General features: G+C 41.8%; 1 long non-coding RNA gene across 1 annotated transcript; it reads right to left on the reverse strand.

The window, feature by feature from the left end:
* Positions 1-14,877: 14,877 nt before the first annotated feature.
* LOC309374227 lies at positions 14,878-16,497 on the reverse strand. The gene is made up of 2 exons (XR_014170423.1): positions 16,403-16,497; positions 14,878-15,182 (listed from the first exon to the last, which is right to left on the reverse strand). It is a non-coding gene; the product is annotated as an uncharacterized lncRNA (long non-coding RNA).
* Positions 16,498-17,306: the final 809 nt, after the last annotated feature.

Raw genomic sequence — 17,306 nt, forward strand, 5'->3', positions numbered from 1 at the left:
ATAAGTAATAATATATATTACATGGAATCTTAATTACCAGCTCACCTCTTGCCCTCCTTGCCCCATTGCCTTCTAAAACAAATGGTTAATCTTACATTTTTATCTTCAAGGATCTTGAGTTAATCATCATTGAAAGATCTCCTTCATTTGAGGGTCTTTTAAACAAATGCCTGACAACTATATATCAGGAGTGTTTGATGGCGTCTCCTGTCTGGCAAGGGGGGCTAGGCTCATTTGCCCCTCTGGTCTCCTATTGCAATATGACTCTATGAATCTAGCATTTCTTAAATCCTTTGCATAATTACATTTAAGCCAATATATTTAAGCTAATATATTTCATACATTATCATAGGTAGCCTTTTAAAAGAATAAAACCTTTGTAAAGTAAAAAGGAACTCAGTAGAAAACAGCTTTTAAAGATTTCCCAAAAATGCTCTCATTCTTCCAGCCAGTTGCCTTTTTCACTGCTCTAATGAGAGGCCCATGGTATCATTTTACTATTTGCCCATTCCTAATTGTGTTTTCTCAGCCTTTTTTATCTTCTGTAACATGCAGGATCAGTGTCCTTGCTCTCAGTCTGTAATTTCCTCTTTTTTTTAACGACTTTGAGAATTGTTTTTCCTGCTATAAATCAGGGGGCCACTTATCTAGGAGGATAGCCAAGGTTTTCTGCCTGGCATGAAACATTTGAAAATCCTTTTTTAAGCTCATTTTAAAATACAAGCCTTGATTGAAATATATAAGCTTTGATAAAAATGCAGGCTTATAATTAGATGCCTCAGTAAATCATTGTGTGATATTGGGTATATCATATAATATACAGTGTTATATCCTATGCATAGGATAACGAAGGGCACCTGTAATCAATAAAGCTGTGGCCTAATTTGAACCCAAGATGCTTGTCCAAGTCCTTCTTTAATTGTCGCAGGGGATAAGAGGGCAGCAAGTCAGATTGCCTGGGCATGCAACAAAGGACTAGATAATATTGCTTCAGTTGGTCTACCCATTTTCCACTTGGTAGCTATGTGATTGTGAGTACCTAGCCCAGAAAATAATCTTAAGTACATGCCCAACATGAATGGCTCCCTTGGGAGGAAGGGCAGGCTATAAATTCAACAAATAAAGTAAAATGAATAGAACATATAGATGTGCAGAGTATGGAATTGTGGGGGTAGCTGTTTTGGGTTAATTAACAAATAAGGGTGTAATATTGAATCTGTCACATTACAAAATCTATAGTGTGATTCCGCAGTGCATATTCAAAATCACCCATCCTGGCTTAATGGTTCCCCAGTGCATATGGGCCACATAGAATCAGAGTTGTTAATGAGTAGTAAAAGCATTGATCTATTGTGAACTTTCAATCTGATTGCCTATAACCCACCATAATTTACACATATATGTGAAGCAATTTAGAAATGCATTCCTAGTTCCACCCCAGCTAATGAATAAATTTGTTATGTAAGAGGTTTTATAAATATATACAGCCACATGCTTTATGCATGATAAAACTATTGTCTAGGCCAGTGTTTCCCAACCTTGTGCCTCCAGCTGTTTTTGAACTACAATTCCCATCATCCCTGACCACTGGTCTTGCTAGCTAGGGATGATGGGAGTTGTAGGCCAAAAACATCTGGAGGCCCAAGGTTGGGAAACACTGGTCTAGGCCAAACAACACAATGTGTGATTGCCTTTCACCTATTGGTTGAGTTTCAAACGTAAAATAAAATGCATCAGGAGGGGGGTGGCAATTAGGACTGGAACCAGAGTGTGTGGAGAGGAGAGTTTACACCAGGAGTGGGGAACCATTAGGCCCCCAGATATTGCTGAACCCCATCTTCCATTAACCCAAGACAGCATAGCCAGTAGTCAAGGCTTATGGGAGGTGTAGTCCAACAATATATGGAGGACCAAAAGTTTTCTATATCATTTTGCATCCTCCACAAGACTTCAGGTCTAGCATCATTCTGGGACATGGCAGGGGAGATTATGGCTGCCACAAATACCTGGTGGAAAATGTTTGGATAAAAATACATATTTCAGAAGTATTGTCTGGAAAAAAATACATATATTGAAAAATTTCCTCTTAGCTCTAGCCAACATATTCCTGCCTGGTTCTATAAAGCTTCTGGCTCTGGCCCAGTTCCTACCTCTGAACACCCCAGATTACCAATATCCGAGCTTCCCCACTTCCCTGTGCATATCCCTGCATGGCTGGTAGCTGCCATTCTCCAGCCTCTGAGCCCTGAAAGTGGCAACAGGTGACTTTGTCATAAACCAGGCTATGCCTGGAAGTGGGGGGAATGCCTGGCTGAAAACTGGTTTTGCAGCAGCTTATTAGAAATGCTATGAGGTAGCTAATCTGCCATAAAATATTTATCACCCTACAGGGGTCAGAAAATGAACATACTGCTTCTGAGGAAGAGAAAAAGGAAATGTGAAAACATCCTTGACAAGGAAAGTCTGATTTTGTGAATTCAGCAACATTAAGAGATGGCAAAGCAGAACCTCCACACATAACTTTACTGTAATCAGAGCACATCAATTTGCCAGGTTAAGAACATCCATTATCTACTTTCCTGCATAGTTCACTGCTGGAAAAAGCAAGAAGCATGAAGTTCTAGCTACAGCAGAAGAGATTTACCAGGTATTTCTTATACAGGATAAGAAAAGCTATAAAAGGAACTATCTTCCTCTTAAAAGTGCCAAGGACCATTTTTCTGAAGTTTTTTTTTGGGGGGGAAGATGGGGAAGGAATATCATCTCGTTGCCTGACAAGTTTTGATACTGGAGGAAGTGGGGTGCAAAAGCACAAGTTACAAATCACACCGCAAGTTAATTAGGGCAGAAGATTCAAGCACTGCAACTTTATTTCTGTCTAGCACTGCATCCTAAAGCTGATAGGAAGGATCAGTAACATTGTTAGGGGAGTAATTTGGAGCAGAAGTCCATGGGCCCACATTTTAAAGAACATGATGCAATACATATTGCCATCTAAAGAGTCCAAAGTCCAGAATTATCAATTAGGCTTTAAGCTTTCTTTTTTTAAGAAATCCACTTCTTCTTATAATGTTATGTGTTTGGGGGTGCCAGACCCCTCTAGATTCCTGGCTCCAGTAATTATTAGAATTTAATCAAGGCTTGGATCCAGCAAGTGTTAAAAGCTATTCAAGCCAGGCTTGCCACCTGGGTGATGAGCAATTAAGAGAACAAAGGGACTCATGCGAGATGGCATATGTGTGCGAGGGGCCCTCCCACAACAGATAAAGCCAGAGTTTACAGTAGAGAAGTTAGAAGAGATGTGACCTAGCAGGAAAGCAGTAAGCCGCAGAGATACAGAGGGAGAGCAACGTTAGACAGCAATGTTTGATATCTGTTTGAATCCATGGCTACGGCTATGGGAGAAACGTGACCCTTTTGGGATGTTAAATCTGTAGGCTCAGGTAGTATATATGTGTAAATAAACCAGATATCATAAAGACACCTACTAAGCCTCATTTCCAAAAGGAAACATGAACCCTGGATACCCCTAGAATCTTGCACCAGTCAGAAATTGGGGTGGTGTGCAACAATAGTTGTAGTACTAACAAATTAGTACTAGAACCCTTCTGCACAGCCTCACCCAACTGGGATGGTTACTGACATTGTGTTTTGACTCAGAATAGGGAAAGTCGCCTCAATTCTTCTTGTTATTCAGCTCACACACAGAGCCTAGTGGGTACCTCAAGAGCCTTTGTTTAACCAAAGGGTTTGTGACCCCACAAGCTGAGGCTGATTGCCAATACAAGATTGGACCTTAGATTGGCAACAACTTGCAGTGAGTTAGTGTTGACTGTGGTAAAGTGCCTTTGGCAACTCTGGACTGACTTCCTTTTTGGTCACACACATGTTAAAGAAATTAATCACCTATTTTCCTCTGGGAGTTACTCTGGATCACTGCAGTGCAGACCCTCAGGACATCAGGTGGCATCCTTTGAAAAGGAAGCTTGTTGTCACCATTACTGACTCGCATTTGCCACTGGGTACTTATTTACTCTGTATGTTTCAATCCAGGCAAACCAATGAACACTAGAATTCTTTCATTTCTTCTTCTGGCAATAAAGACAATAAAAACTGAAATGCAGTACACATGCATCTCTCAAGATGAAAACAGCTGGTGGAGAAAGTGAGGCATTGTTTAGTAATATTAGATATATACCCTACTTGCTTTTTCACATTTAAACTGTCAAAACATGTAAGTAGTCTACTCCCAGAGGAAGAAACTGAGGGTGCAGTGTAATCTTCAAGGCACTTAGTATTCTGGTCTTTTCATATCTTGTTAAGAAGCCCAATAAAAGATAATACACATCAGCCACTATTTTTATTATGAAGCTCCCAATGTTATAAATATTTGAAGGTACTTTTCTATCTCAAAAATGCGCTGGCATTATTAAGATTCTGTCAGATAGAACGATGGAACAGTTTTATTGAGCAGCCAAAGGTTTTTCTTTTCCCTTACTGCCACCTCTGAACTTGGGAGGTTGAAAATACACTGCGGAGCCAATGTAGTCAAAATTAAACACGTTTACATCCAATTAATTTGTATGGGTGTTGTTAAGCATGAACTAAAATTTATTTTCATGAAAATCAATAGATTTAATGTTCTGGAATAACAATGTTCTGTTATTCTTTATATCAACACATAAGAAGCATTACATCTCGGGGGGGGAATCCTTACATGTATGTAAGGTATGTAATATATTTTCTTGCTTCTTACAAAATTATGTATTTAAAACAGAAATTTGCATTTAACATTTCAATCAACACTCAGACAGAAAAATGGTGTCTTCATCCAGCAAAAGAGAGTTCCCCACACAACTGGCGCGGATCGACATGTTCCCCTAGATGTGCAGTAGCATTGCGATAAAAAGCTGGTGCATACATGCCTCTGGATTTGAATCCACATTGTTTAAGCAGAGCTGATATTCACAATTGCATGACTCTGGAGACAATTGTAACATGCAGCTGATTTGTATCAGGTCTTTTCAGATGCCCTTACCTACACATAGAGCTGGTACTTGGGGACAGGACAATAAAGAGATGAGATGATAGCCTTCTTCAAGTATTTGTCACCTAATTTGTGGGCATTCAATGAAGCTGAATGTTGGAAGATTCAGGACAGGTGAAAGAAATTACTTTTTCATGCAGTGCGTAGTTAAACTATGGAACAAGAGGCAGTGATGGCCACCAACTTGGATGTCTTTAAAAGAGGGTTGGACAAATTCATGGAGGGTGACCGTTGATATCAATTTTCAACTCTATGATTATAAGACCTAAAATGATGAAGCATCTACGTAGGCAAATAACCATTTAAGGAGTACATCTCTTGAGAAAGAATTAACAGGATTGCTGTGAGATCCTCCAAGATAAGCTATGAAGAAAGACAGATCTTTGGTCTACAGAAGGATATGGATAGGAAATGAAGCTTAATTTGCTGCTGTCACTGCTTAGACTCTGAGTAGGTGTTACTGCTCCATCCAAAGCCTAGCCACTCACAGTGGCAACAGCAGAAAGTGGGGAAGGCAGATCAGGCATAGTCGCAGGCCAGCACATTGATAGGGCCTGGTGGCAGATGTGAAAATAACCCAAGATCCAGGGGATTCCGGACTGGCTCAGCACTGCTCCACTCCTGGAATGCCCTGTTTTGGGGTCTTCCACTGGGTTCCACTGGCGGCAATACCATTGGTGATACTCCCACCTAACTGGCCAATGGGCAGATGGGGGAGGTATTGTCAGCAGAGTGACACAATCGTCATGCCAGTGGTAGCCAACAGGAGGCCAATTGCGCTGGCTCAAGTGGAAGGATTGGTCTACTTGATCCAAACAATGAAGATGCCTACAGAGAAGTGAGACTGACATCTTCCATCTTCATGCTGTGTGTGTGTGTGTGTGTGTGTGTGTGTGTGTATGTGTGTGTCCAACAAATATTTACTCAGCGACTAATTTTAGGATTTGGCAGTTGAATTCTAAGCATATAAGGAAAACCCACTGAGCTCTGAATAAGTGTCTTTCAAATTGTGCTCATTTAAACATGACTCTTCATGCTATGAGTCAGTATGCTTTGCAAAAGGTAGTCCTTTTTCTATCAGAGTGAATGTGAGTGGTAACCAAAAAGAGAGAGAAAATCACCCCCCACACACACACACACAAAGTGTGTTCAAACCCAAGCTGTGTGATTAGCTTTTGTTTCCAATGCATAAACAACTCCAATAACAGATGGGAAGATTACTAAGGAAAGGAAGATAGAATGTTCCATGACATTATCCTTTCTTGACAAGAGAAGTTGTGTAACACCTACTCGATTATGCAGCTGCTGCAATGTGCTTCTTTCTCTAAGCCAGAAGTGGAGTGAGTACTGAACTGTTTTTGGTGTTGTTGTTTTTACTTTTATATAAAAAAGAAAAATATGGCATTTAATTGGCAATGTCCTAGAGCATGCTGTGTATACGTCAAGCAGAGCAGATGTTACGTACCTCAGAAGTTTTACTAAACCTTTCCCTGATTCAGGAAGTGAAATCTACATTGGGAGTTAATTCTCTATGGTGCCAGGGGTGTGGGGAGAGGTATCGCAGAGATAAGAGTATGGAGATCTCTTAATCCAGGACTTCTGTGATAGACAGAATGTGTGATTACTGAAGTGTGACAGTGATTGTCCAGAAAATATAGTGGCAATTGGAGGGTAATGCCAATAACATGACAAAAACTCTGTGAATAAGGTGCTTTGAAAAAAGTTCGTGGGTTCTTTTAATATCATTTGCATTGCTGATGCTCCATCACCGCTCCAGCAGCACTTGAGAAATTGCTTTAGAAACTGGGAACATAGGAAGATGTCTTACACCAAATCCAACCATTCATCCATCTAGCTCAGTATTGTCTTCACAGAAGGGCAATAGTTCGCTGAAATTTCAAACAAGGATCTTTCCCAGCCCTACCTGGAGATACCGGGGATTGAACCTGGAAGCTTCTGCACGCAAAGCTCGTGCTCTACTACTGAGCTATGACCCATGCAATCAAATTTACATGTAACAGCTGGTATAGTACGGTGGTCACAACGTTGTACAAGGAAGGGTTTTGAAAAGTGGCTTGTGACAAAGACCATCTGGTGCTGGAAATCAGAAGCATTTATGAATGTTAAACTGGCTCCCTGGATCACAGCCATAATATTCCTAATTTCTATGCAAGATATTTCTTTTCATTAATCATGCATTTAACAGGCGGTAGTCCATTAGAACAGGTTGCTCTAAAAACTTGGTACCAGCTGAGCAGCTGTCCGTTGACGCTTTGTGATGAGTTTGTGAGTATACAAGCAATTTCAGAAACAGACGTTTCAACAGCAGCAATAGTGGCCAATGATCTACTGTTATTAAGTCAACACCTTAGCTGATTTATTCTTTAACTTCCACTTGACCAGTGAAGTCCAAATGTATGCAGGGGTGTACGCACTGTAATATTGCTCCGCATGTTAAAACCTGCATAATATTGAGTAAACTAGGCAATAAAATGCCAGTGGAGAAAATCCAATATTGCTAAGTCTATTGTTCAAACAGATGAATATGGTGAACAAATAACTCCAGCTCTACCTAACACCTAATGGATTGGAAGTTATTAATGGATTTGAAACAGTTCTGAAATCACCATAGCTAGTCTCCTGAAAGATTTAGCCGCAACGAAAAAGACAACGACATTAGGGTTTACTATACAAAGCTTAAGAAACAAAGAAAACATATAGTGCCCTTATATGTGTATACAATTCTTTCCTTCTTTCTGAAAAGGGATATAGCAGGATTACAGCTCAGGTCTTTTAAGCCACCGTGATGCAAGCAGTACTACAAGTGTCTTATACAAAATCCTTAGATGGGCCAGGGAGGCTGAGCTGCAACCCTTTTCTGAGAACATCCCTTTTAAAATGCTGGCAGACAAATCAGCCCCGGCATCCATTCTTTCCATAGATCAAGGTGTGGAAATCATGACCAATCCCCACTTCCAAGTAGCTTGATGCAAATGCAACATTCTGCTGAATGCAACCTATGTGCTCAGGTAGCAGAATGTTAAAGATAAAATCCTATACACCAGGGTGGGTAACTGGACTTGGCTCGTGGGCTAAATCATTACCTCCTCAACGGCCCCACCCCTTGTACACCTGTCAATCACCTGATGTCACAGTGACACAATACATCAGGTGATGCAGTGCTTTGAAGCTCTGACAGACAACTGATTGGAAGGCTTTGAAGACCCACAGGTATCAGTGGAGCAAAACCAGAAAAGAAAACAAGATGAAAGGGTGCTCCTGTGCTCTGAGCATTTGAGAGCCTTCCTTCTCTTGAGTAAAGAAAGATCTGCAATGGTGCTCTGCTGTTGTGCTGTAAAGAAAAGCAAGCATGCCTCTTCTATTCATTATAATATAATCCCCCACAGCATTCTCGGAAAGGAACTGCTGTCGCTGCTGCTGCTGCTGAAGTTCAGGCCTCTAAATTAAGATGTATGCTGTAACTTAGTGCCAAAAGTGAGCTGATGACACAAATATGAAACCGAGAGCCAGAGATTTATTTGATCTGCTCTTTGTGTACATGAAGTTTTAATACAGGCAGAACTTTTATGTTAAATGAAGTGTCAGGTTGGAAAACAGAACTGACACAGACTGAATAGCATGCGATCTGTGCCGTTAACAAAATAGGCCATATGACGTCTTGGAAGGCACAAGCGTTATTCTTTTGCAGCGAGACAAAAAAGAAAAACGCGGGTAGAAGCAGAAAAAGAAATGCTTTCACAAATCTACTACAGAAATAACCATATTGCAACCGCAGGCCTTTCCAAACAATGAAACACACACACACACACACACACTTTATCATTCAGTGAAACATCTGCACTGAGTTCCAACTGAGCAGCATGTACTTGCCTCCCAGAATGGATGGAGAAGTGTTCCTGATCTCCTGAGGGTGGGAGAAGAGGCTTGCTGCAAAATACAGTAAACAGAACCAGTGTAGTCTAATAATTAGAGTATTGGACTAGGACCCTGCAAGTCCAAGATTCAAATCCTCACTCAACCACGAAGCCTACTGAGTGACCTTGACACAGTCAACTCTCAGACAGCCACAGCCTAACTTCCCTGACAGAGCTCTTGTGACGATCACACAGGGCATGGGAAGGAACCACGTACACATTAGCAGTGTATGTGTTGTGGTGGAGTAGAGTGGCCCTACCAATGCCTGAATCACTGCTGCTTACCTGAACTAAGCTGGGACATCCCCACCACTGCATCCCCACAATTGCAACCTTCACTGAGGTCCTGTCCCACCCCACCCCTGTCCAGGTAATCAGCAGTAATGCCAGTGTCAAGGCAGGGAGGAGGCCTGCATGGTTCCACCTCACCACATGTGCTACTACTGCATGTAGGCTGCCTTGAGTTTCTTGGAAGAAAAGTGGGATGTAAACTGAACAGCAGACTCACTCATAACAAGGATATACTGAAGAGAGGTAAGGAGAAGAAATTTGATCCAGTATGCATTTAAAGCCGAATCAATTGGATTCACACTTTCTGAAACAATCTGCGAACCAAAACACAGCTATCCTTCAAATTTCGCACTTATCCAGATTTTGTGATACCACTGCAGGGGGTTGAACTAGATGACCCACAGGATTCCTTCCAACTCAGCAGTTCTATGATTTTATGATCCAACCAAACACAGTTTACAAAAATGCATGTTAGGGGAAAGAGGGAATAAAATGAGCATGTTAGTAAAAATAGCATTTAAAAATGAATTTTATTAGGTGCAATTGCTTGCAAAAAAAATTTACGTTAGTCAAAGCTGGATTATAAACATCTGTTTATCAGCAGAAATTCACACTAAAATTCTGATGAATTTTCATGGTTGTTTTTTAAAAAATGACAAATTTCTGTCAAATATAGAAATCTAAATTCAGGATTGGAAAAATGAGAAATGGACAGAACCAAAATGGACAAATCCTTCCTTCCACCCCTTAGTGAATAAGAGGAGTGCACTGATTTATTTATTTTTTTAAGCCTTTCAAGTCAAAAGGCAGTGTATGCAGCAAAAGGAAATAAGGAAGACTGCATAGGTGCTGGAACACAGGTGAATCTGTGAGGAAGTCTGCCACATTTCATACCAAAAGAAGCTTTGGGACTATTTTTAAGAGCGAAGCCTGGCTTCCTCTTTCCCAACATGGCTCTTCTTGTGATGTAGGAAACGTTAACTATTCTCAAAACGTCCACCAAAACAAGGAAGATTCTCTTGAGAGCGCTCCGACTTGAGATGTTTGAAAACACTTCAAGACTCCTTCAGGGAAGTCATGGCCCATCATGCAAATCAGGCCGGCAGGCAAAAGAGAAATCATGATTAAAGAAGATGAGGCGGCGTGTTAACTAGCTGTGAGGCTAGAATGGTACGGAGAATGGAAAATCACTTGCCACCTGCTGTGTGCGTGTGTGTTTTAATCACAAACCCTGATTTTTATTTAGGGTGGATGGGTTTTGCCAATGGAAAATGATTTTGTGTATCACAGCAGGAAAAAGAAGGTGGAAGTACCAATTCAGCCTTCCTCAGATATTTGGTCACAGTTTGAATCTTACTGTCGAGAGCCTAGCAATCACACCCGCGGCAGGAGGCCTTCCACGGAGGCGGTCCGGAGGGCAGCTGACATACAAATCAAGCCAAAAGAGTTTCAGAAAAGACGCTCAGAAAGTTCATGATGCAAATTACTTTGCTGGGGGCTTCCAAAAAAAGAAAGAGAAATTGCAAGGATGTTCTTTCTGGGGGGGGGGAGGACACACACACACACCTGAAAACAGTGACAGGTAAGAGGAAATAATTCAGGTTTCATGAAAGTTCACAGCCATGCTAAAGTAAACAAAGCGAAATATAAAACAAGAATAGATATTTAACTTTGGGCAACAGGTCCCAGGATAGGGGTTTTTGAAGGCCACAGTCCAGAGGTGTGCCTTCAGCATCCACTGAAAACTATGTAATGAAGTTTCCAGATGCACCTCTGTGGGGAGGGAATGCCCTCTCCCAGGCCATCACCCACCCCAATCTTCAGATGGAGGCAAACAACCAAGAAAGCCCCCCCCCCTCTGCTGAGCTTCGCACCCAAGAGGGAAGGTGAGGGGTCTTTCAGATATTTGGGGTCGAAGTCATTTAGGGCTTTAAGCACTAATGTGAGCACCTTAAATTGGGACTGGAAACCACCTGGAAACCAATACAGCTGTATTTAAACAGGTGGTTATATATGTGTGTGATCTAAATTGCCTACCCCAATGTGGTGCCCTCCAGATGTTGGAGTCCTACTCCTATCTTTGCCAACCAGCATGGCTAGTGGTCAGGGATGATGGGAGTTGGACTCCAAAATATTACCCAGCCTTCACCAAACTGGTGCCCTTTAGATGTTTCATTTGCAGGGAGGTTGGTGTAACCTGTGTAGGCTATAACTGCTAGAGAGGCCCATCAAAAGTAAGAATGAGTAATGGCCCAGTAACACATGCCAGTCATCTCTTGAAGCTGCAGTCATCACAGGTAAACCACCTCACAGCTGTCTAGAGTTTTCCGGTTTTACACTTTCCAAAATCAAATTAAGACCAGATGTGGAAATTACAAGATGAAATGGCTAGCCTGTCATTGTTCCTGCTTCGTTTGTGTTTGTAGCGTATCATCCAAAATTGAGAATGGCGCATTAAATTTTCCCTTTGGTCAGATGCACAAGCACCAGATGTGCTGGAAAAAACCTGAACACCTGACCTTGGTGAGACATTTGCTCCTCCTCCTCTTACTGTAGGTGTTACATAGGGAACAGAAGTAAAATTGTGGCCTTCCTCCTTTCTTCCCCCCCTGCCACCCCACTCATTATGTTTCATCAGAAACCATCTTAATTTGATGTAAAATATATAAAACATAGGAAAGCTTGGGAGAACAGCAGCAGTGGGAAGATTAATTCACTCTGTCAAGCTTCCACAAGCTTTTTGCAGCACAGCCTACCATAAAACCTCCGACATACGTATATATTTAGCAGCACACTATGTAAAGAAGTAAGTCAATACCACCAAGATGTAGCTAGAGGGAGTACTATTCTACAACAACTGCATCATCCCATGAACAGACAAATGAGCATATTGCATGTTTGGAGCCATAGGCTGGCAATATATCTACAGAATCCTTTTATAGAAAAGCGTCATTTTTCAATTTCAAAAAACACACATAAGAAACAATCCTTCCTATACCCCCATCTCGCAAGAAACATTTGATGCATATTCAAAGTAAATGATAAAGTCACATAGAGTTGTTCGTAGCAGATAAGTGTCTACTACTTTTCATCTTAACGGTTTGTCCCAGAGTGAGCCATGAGTAGCCATAAGCACAGGATCTTTTATGCAAAGAAGTTCCACCGTTAGAGAAAGTCTGGAGTTTGGGATGAGTGGGTTAGCTTTTATGTTTTGTCTTCAAGCACTGTTGGTGGGCACAGCATATGCTCTCTGTGCAGAAAATTGTAGGTTCAATTCCCAGCTTCTCAAGTTAAGAGGAACTGTTCTGACGAGAGTGCTGATCTCAACACAGATGAGGCAGTGCTATGCAGGGCTCATGCTGGACACTCCATAAGGGCAGGGCTCAGAAGTTGTTTCAGCAGCAGTATTCATAGAATCATAGAATTGTAGAGTTGGAAGGGACCCATAGGATCATCTAGTCCAACCCCTCCAATGCAGGAATATGCAGGTGGCCCATATGAGGATCGACCCTGCAACCTTGGCATTATCTTTTTTTTAAAAAAAAAATTGATTAAAGTTTCAAAAAATTACAAAAATAAAGAAAAAGAAAAACAGAAAATACAAAATACAGAAAAAGTAAAAACAATTAAAAAGGAAAAAAAATCCATCTTTCCATGTCTTGTCTTTCATTTACTTGTTTCCTTGACCTCCTCACACCTCCCTTTTTTGTATTCTAGTTCAATTGATTATTTCAGCAAATCCTTTCCATTCTTGTTTTTATCTTACTAATTTATCTTAATATATTGTAACTTTACATTCTGACCTGTTAACAATCCATTCTTCCTTAACCCTATATAGCATTACTGCAAAAACCACATTACTTCATTCCAACATCCTTTTAGCATTCCTTAATTTTACAGTGTTTCTGTAGATAGTCTTTAAATTTCTTCCAATCTTCTTCTACCGACTCTTCTCCCTGGTCTCGGATTCTGACAGTCATTTCCGCCAGTTCCATATAGTCCATCACCTTCATCTGCCATTCTTCCCGGGTGGGTAAATCTTGTGTCTTCCAATACTTCGCTATAAGTATTCTTGCTGCTGTTGTTGCATACATAAAAAAAGTTCTATCCTTCTCTGACACCAATTGGCCGACCATGCCCAGGAGAAAAGCCTCTGGTTTCTTCAGGAAGGTATATTTAAATACCTTTTTTATTTCATTATAGATCATCTCCCAGAAAGCCTTAATCCTTGGGCACGTTCACCAAAGGTGAAAGAATGTACCTTCAGTCTCTTTACATTTCCAACATTTATTATCAGGCAAACGATATATTTTTGCAAGCTTGACTGGTGTCATGTACCACCTGTATATCATTTTCATAATATTTTCTCTTAAGGCATTACATGCCGTGAACTTCATACCTGTGTGCAACCAGCACCATGCTCTAACCAACTCAGCTATCCATCCTCAGACTGAGCCTGATATAGGACCTGCAGCTCTTTGCCAGCAGCTTAGCTCTGCCTTTGCTGAGAGGAGCCTTTTCATGTAAAGGTGTCCAGCATACTTGAAGAGTAGTTGACTCTGAATGTGGTTGCACTAGGGCTGCTTAGCCCTCAGAGTCAGAGGAGGGCATCGTGACATTCCTGGGTTGGAGGCATGAGCTCTTCCCGAAAATGTGCTTCCAGGTGGTTAGGGGCTTGTGGGTTTGGCCCTGAGAGCAATTCCCTCTCTTGCTCTCCCTGGTCTCATACCCTGAAGAAGTGGTGTCTGACCCCAAGGTTATGAGGACAACTCAGGTAGCAGAATCAGGCTTCAGGCTTTAGAGAGCCACTGCTGGTCAGAACAGGCAGTCCTGTACTCATGGACCAATGATGTGACCCGGCCTAAGGACTTTCATATTCCCAGTCACTGCATTTTCAAAAGGGCTTAAGTTTAAGCAAGGGCTCAAGAAGCAGGCCCTTGAACTGGGATAATGAATCTTGTTTGCCTGGATGGTAGGTGATGGTGCAGAAACCTGTGTTTGATGGGATGGGAATGCAGCATACTGCAGAAAGGTAAGAGTGGCATCTTACCCCACCCGTCACTGAGAAGGAAACGGTGGTGATAGGCCACAAATTCTTTTCTGATTAACTGGTATAGCTTATAAACATATTCTGTATGTAGGCATTATATATTATACGTTATAGCGGCCTTCATGAGTACATCAAAAAGAGCAGTCAGATTCTTAGAACGTGAAAAATATGAGCTCTTGCCTTGAATACTGTGTACTTGAATGAAGAAGCAAAGATTATCATTTGCTTCACAGCACGTTTATGATGTCAGATTTTTCTCCCATCATTTTCTGATTACTTTTCCTTCCACGCTCTTTGCCATCATTTTAGCAATTCTGCCTGCTTATGTCTCTTTTCATGTACAGCAAGCTAAAAAGGTATTTGGAAACAGAGTCCGTCTCTCCCCACACTCCCTGCCAGCTCTTTCATAAATATGTATCTCAGAAATGAGATTCTCATTTTGCAGGCTATAGGTAACTGATTTGCTACATCTCTTAAGCAAGCACTTATCATTTGGATACAAGTGAAACTGACACTTTTCTTTCCCTGTTGACCTATGAAAGACATTTGACTCATTGCTGTTTTAGCACCAAGGTGCTTCTAAGGCAGAATTTATTCCAACATTTATGCCACATTACCATCTTATTTGGTTGATTACATTCTTAAAAAAGATCTTTTGTACTGCAGACAACTAGCATGGAAACTGAATCTCCAACTTAGAATAAATGAGTAATTTTAGGTCTGCTTGATGAATTGCTTTTTGAACTGCAAGACTGAAGCTTTGGAACGCACCTTGGAAAGTTTTATTGGAAGTGATTATACCAATAGAGAAGACAGGAGTGCCTGGTGTGCTCTGGTCCATGGAGTCATGAAGAGTCGACTAAACAGCAACAACTTACCAACAGAGCAGAATGTTGGACTTTATTCTCACTGCCCACCCCTCCCCCGGCAATATTGAAAAGTTTCATTCTCATTACCGGTATTTAATTTCCTCAAAGATGAGACTGGAAGTTTAAAAAATCATTCATAGTTGATGAGATGTGCCAGAAAATTTAAGGCAAGTCAGCTTAGGCTGCCTGCAAAGATAGCCTAACAGTTTTAAACCCTGCAATTAAAAGCTACCGCCTAAAATTCAAAGCAAACGATCCATACATTTTTAAAAACAACAACAACAACCCAAATTCTGAAAACATCCTGGAGTGAACTTGATGGAGCTGCCCCACCTCCCCAGCCCTCTCTTCTGATGCAGCCTGATGTACTTATCTACACACCTATTGAAACACCAACCTTTGCAGAGCTCGCAAGTAGTAAAGCAAATGCAGCAAATATCACCTATATCCCCCCCTTGCCTAATTCTATTTGTCTCTTTCAGAGGGCTACGTACAAGCTACTTATTTGTGTTCTCGCATCAAATGAACCATACAAAAATGGAACTCAAATGGACATCTGTGGACAATAGAATGGAGGCATTGCTTTACTGCCCTTTGCAGAGCATCTTATTCAAGCATAGAGCACTCAAATCCCAAATATGCCCAGAAGGGGTGTTGACAGTATGCCTAGGGGCTTTACAGGCTCCAGGCTCTGCTCCCCCAGCCCATGGACGGATGCACGGCCGTCAGCATTTGATTCCTGTTTGTGTGAGGCTCCCCGGGAATAAACAGCAGGAGAGCTCTCTCTTCTCTTTAAGTGCCGAGGCTGCATCAGGGAAAGCGTCAAGTTGTTTCTTCAGATACCATTAGGTTTGGCTGTAATTCCAGTTATCAACCCCACAAATGACAAGTAAGTGGAAGGAAAAATAGAAATAGGAAATTTTCTCAACGTGTTCTCATTTGGCACTCTAACGCGTCTTCCTAAAAGCATGAAAAACACACTTGTGAGACGTCTGGTTTATGATCCACTCTGTAAAGCACAATAGCAATGGCAGGAAAGATGAGAAGTCCGTGCAAAGCAATACAACAGATGGCAATTTTGTAACTGACATCTGAGATTGTCTTTGGTACGTGTGTCCCAGTATTGACAAATAATTTTTAACTCTGTGGAAATAGCTCTCTCTGTGTGTGTGTGTGCCATTCCTCTGAAAAATACAAGAATTGTGCTCACCTTGGAGTGCTGGTGCCGTTAGTGAATTTTGCCTTTGTCTTGCCGATTGTTTGATCTGCGCATACATAAGTCAGCTTGAGGAATGTAAGACTCTGCTGGAGGGCAGACAACCTGGACCCAAAAGACAGCAGACACCACACCATTACAAGGCAGGCTTGAATATACCCACAGCACCACAAGCAGTAGTAAAGCAGATTAATTTCAGGTGTGAACAGTGTGGACAGCCTCTGTGGCCACCAGAATCAGGGCCGGCCTGCCCTTGAGGCAAGGTGAGGCAGTTGCCTCAGGCAGCAGGCTGGGGACAACTGGAAGGGGCGGCAGATCTATGCCCCGAGGGGTGTGCCACTTGCCGCCTCCTGTGCTTGTCGCCTCTACCTGTACCTCCTGCTCCACTGCCACTGCCTGTTCCTCTTTGGCCTCCTTCATTGCACTGGAGCTTCCCTGGGCTGTCTCCAGTCGCCCCAGGCAGTGGCAGTGGTGGCAGTGTGGGGAGGGGAGAACCATTTCCTGTTTTGCCTTATGTGGCAAAACATCCCAGCCCTGTCTGGAATGAAAGTCAGTTGCTCAGATAATGGGAAGATCAAAAATGAAATGAGAAGGTCGAAAGTAAGCAGGAGCCACTTGGAGGACTACTGCTTGTCACCCAATTACAGCAAACTCACTGGCAGGTTAAAAACCCCTCACCACAAGGATTATTTGCATATAGTTCTTCACTTTGGTCTCAGTACTCACTGAATCATTGGGCACTGCCTCAGAGAGCGGACATCATCATAACTTGGTTTCAAAACCCACAGTATACTATTCAGAGTTCTATAGCTGCTGTTTGTTCCAGTGTTTTTTGGAGCAAAATTGTCATAGACCACCAGCCACGTGTCCCTGTTTTCTAGAGGGTGATTGTGCTTTT

The sequence above is a fragment of the Podarcis melisellensis genome (genome assembly GCF_964234715.1).
Source record: "Podarcis melisellensis genome assembly, chromosome: 1".
NCBI classification, from domain to species: domain Eukaryota; kingdom Metazoa; phylum Chordata; class Lepidosauria; order Squamata; family Lacertidae; genus Podarcis; species Podarcis melisellensis.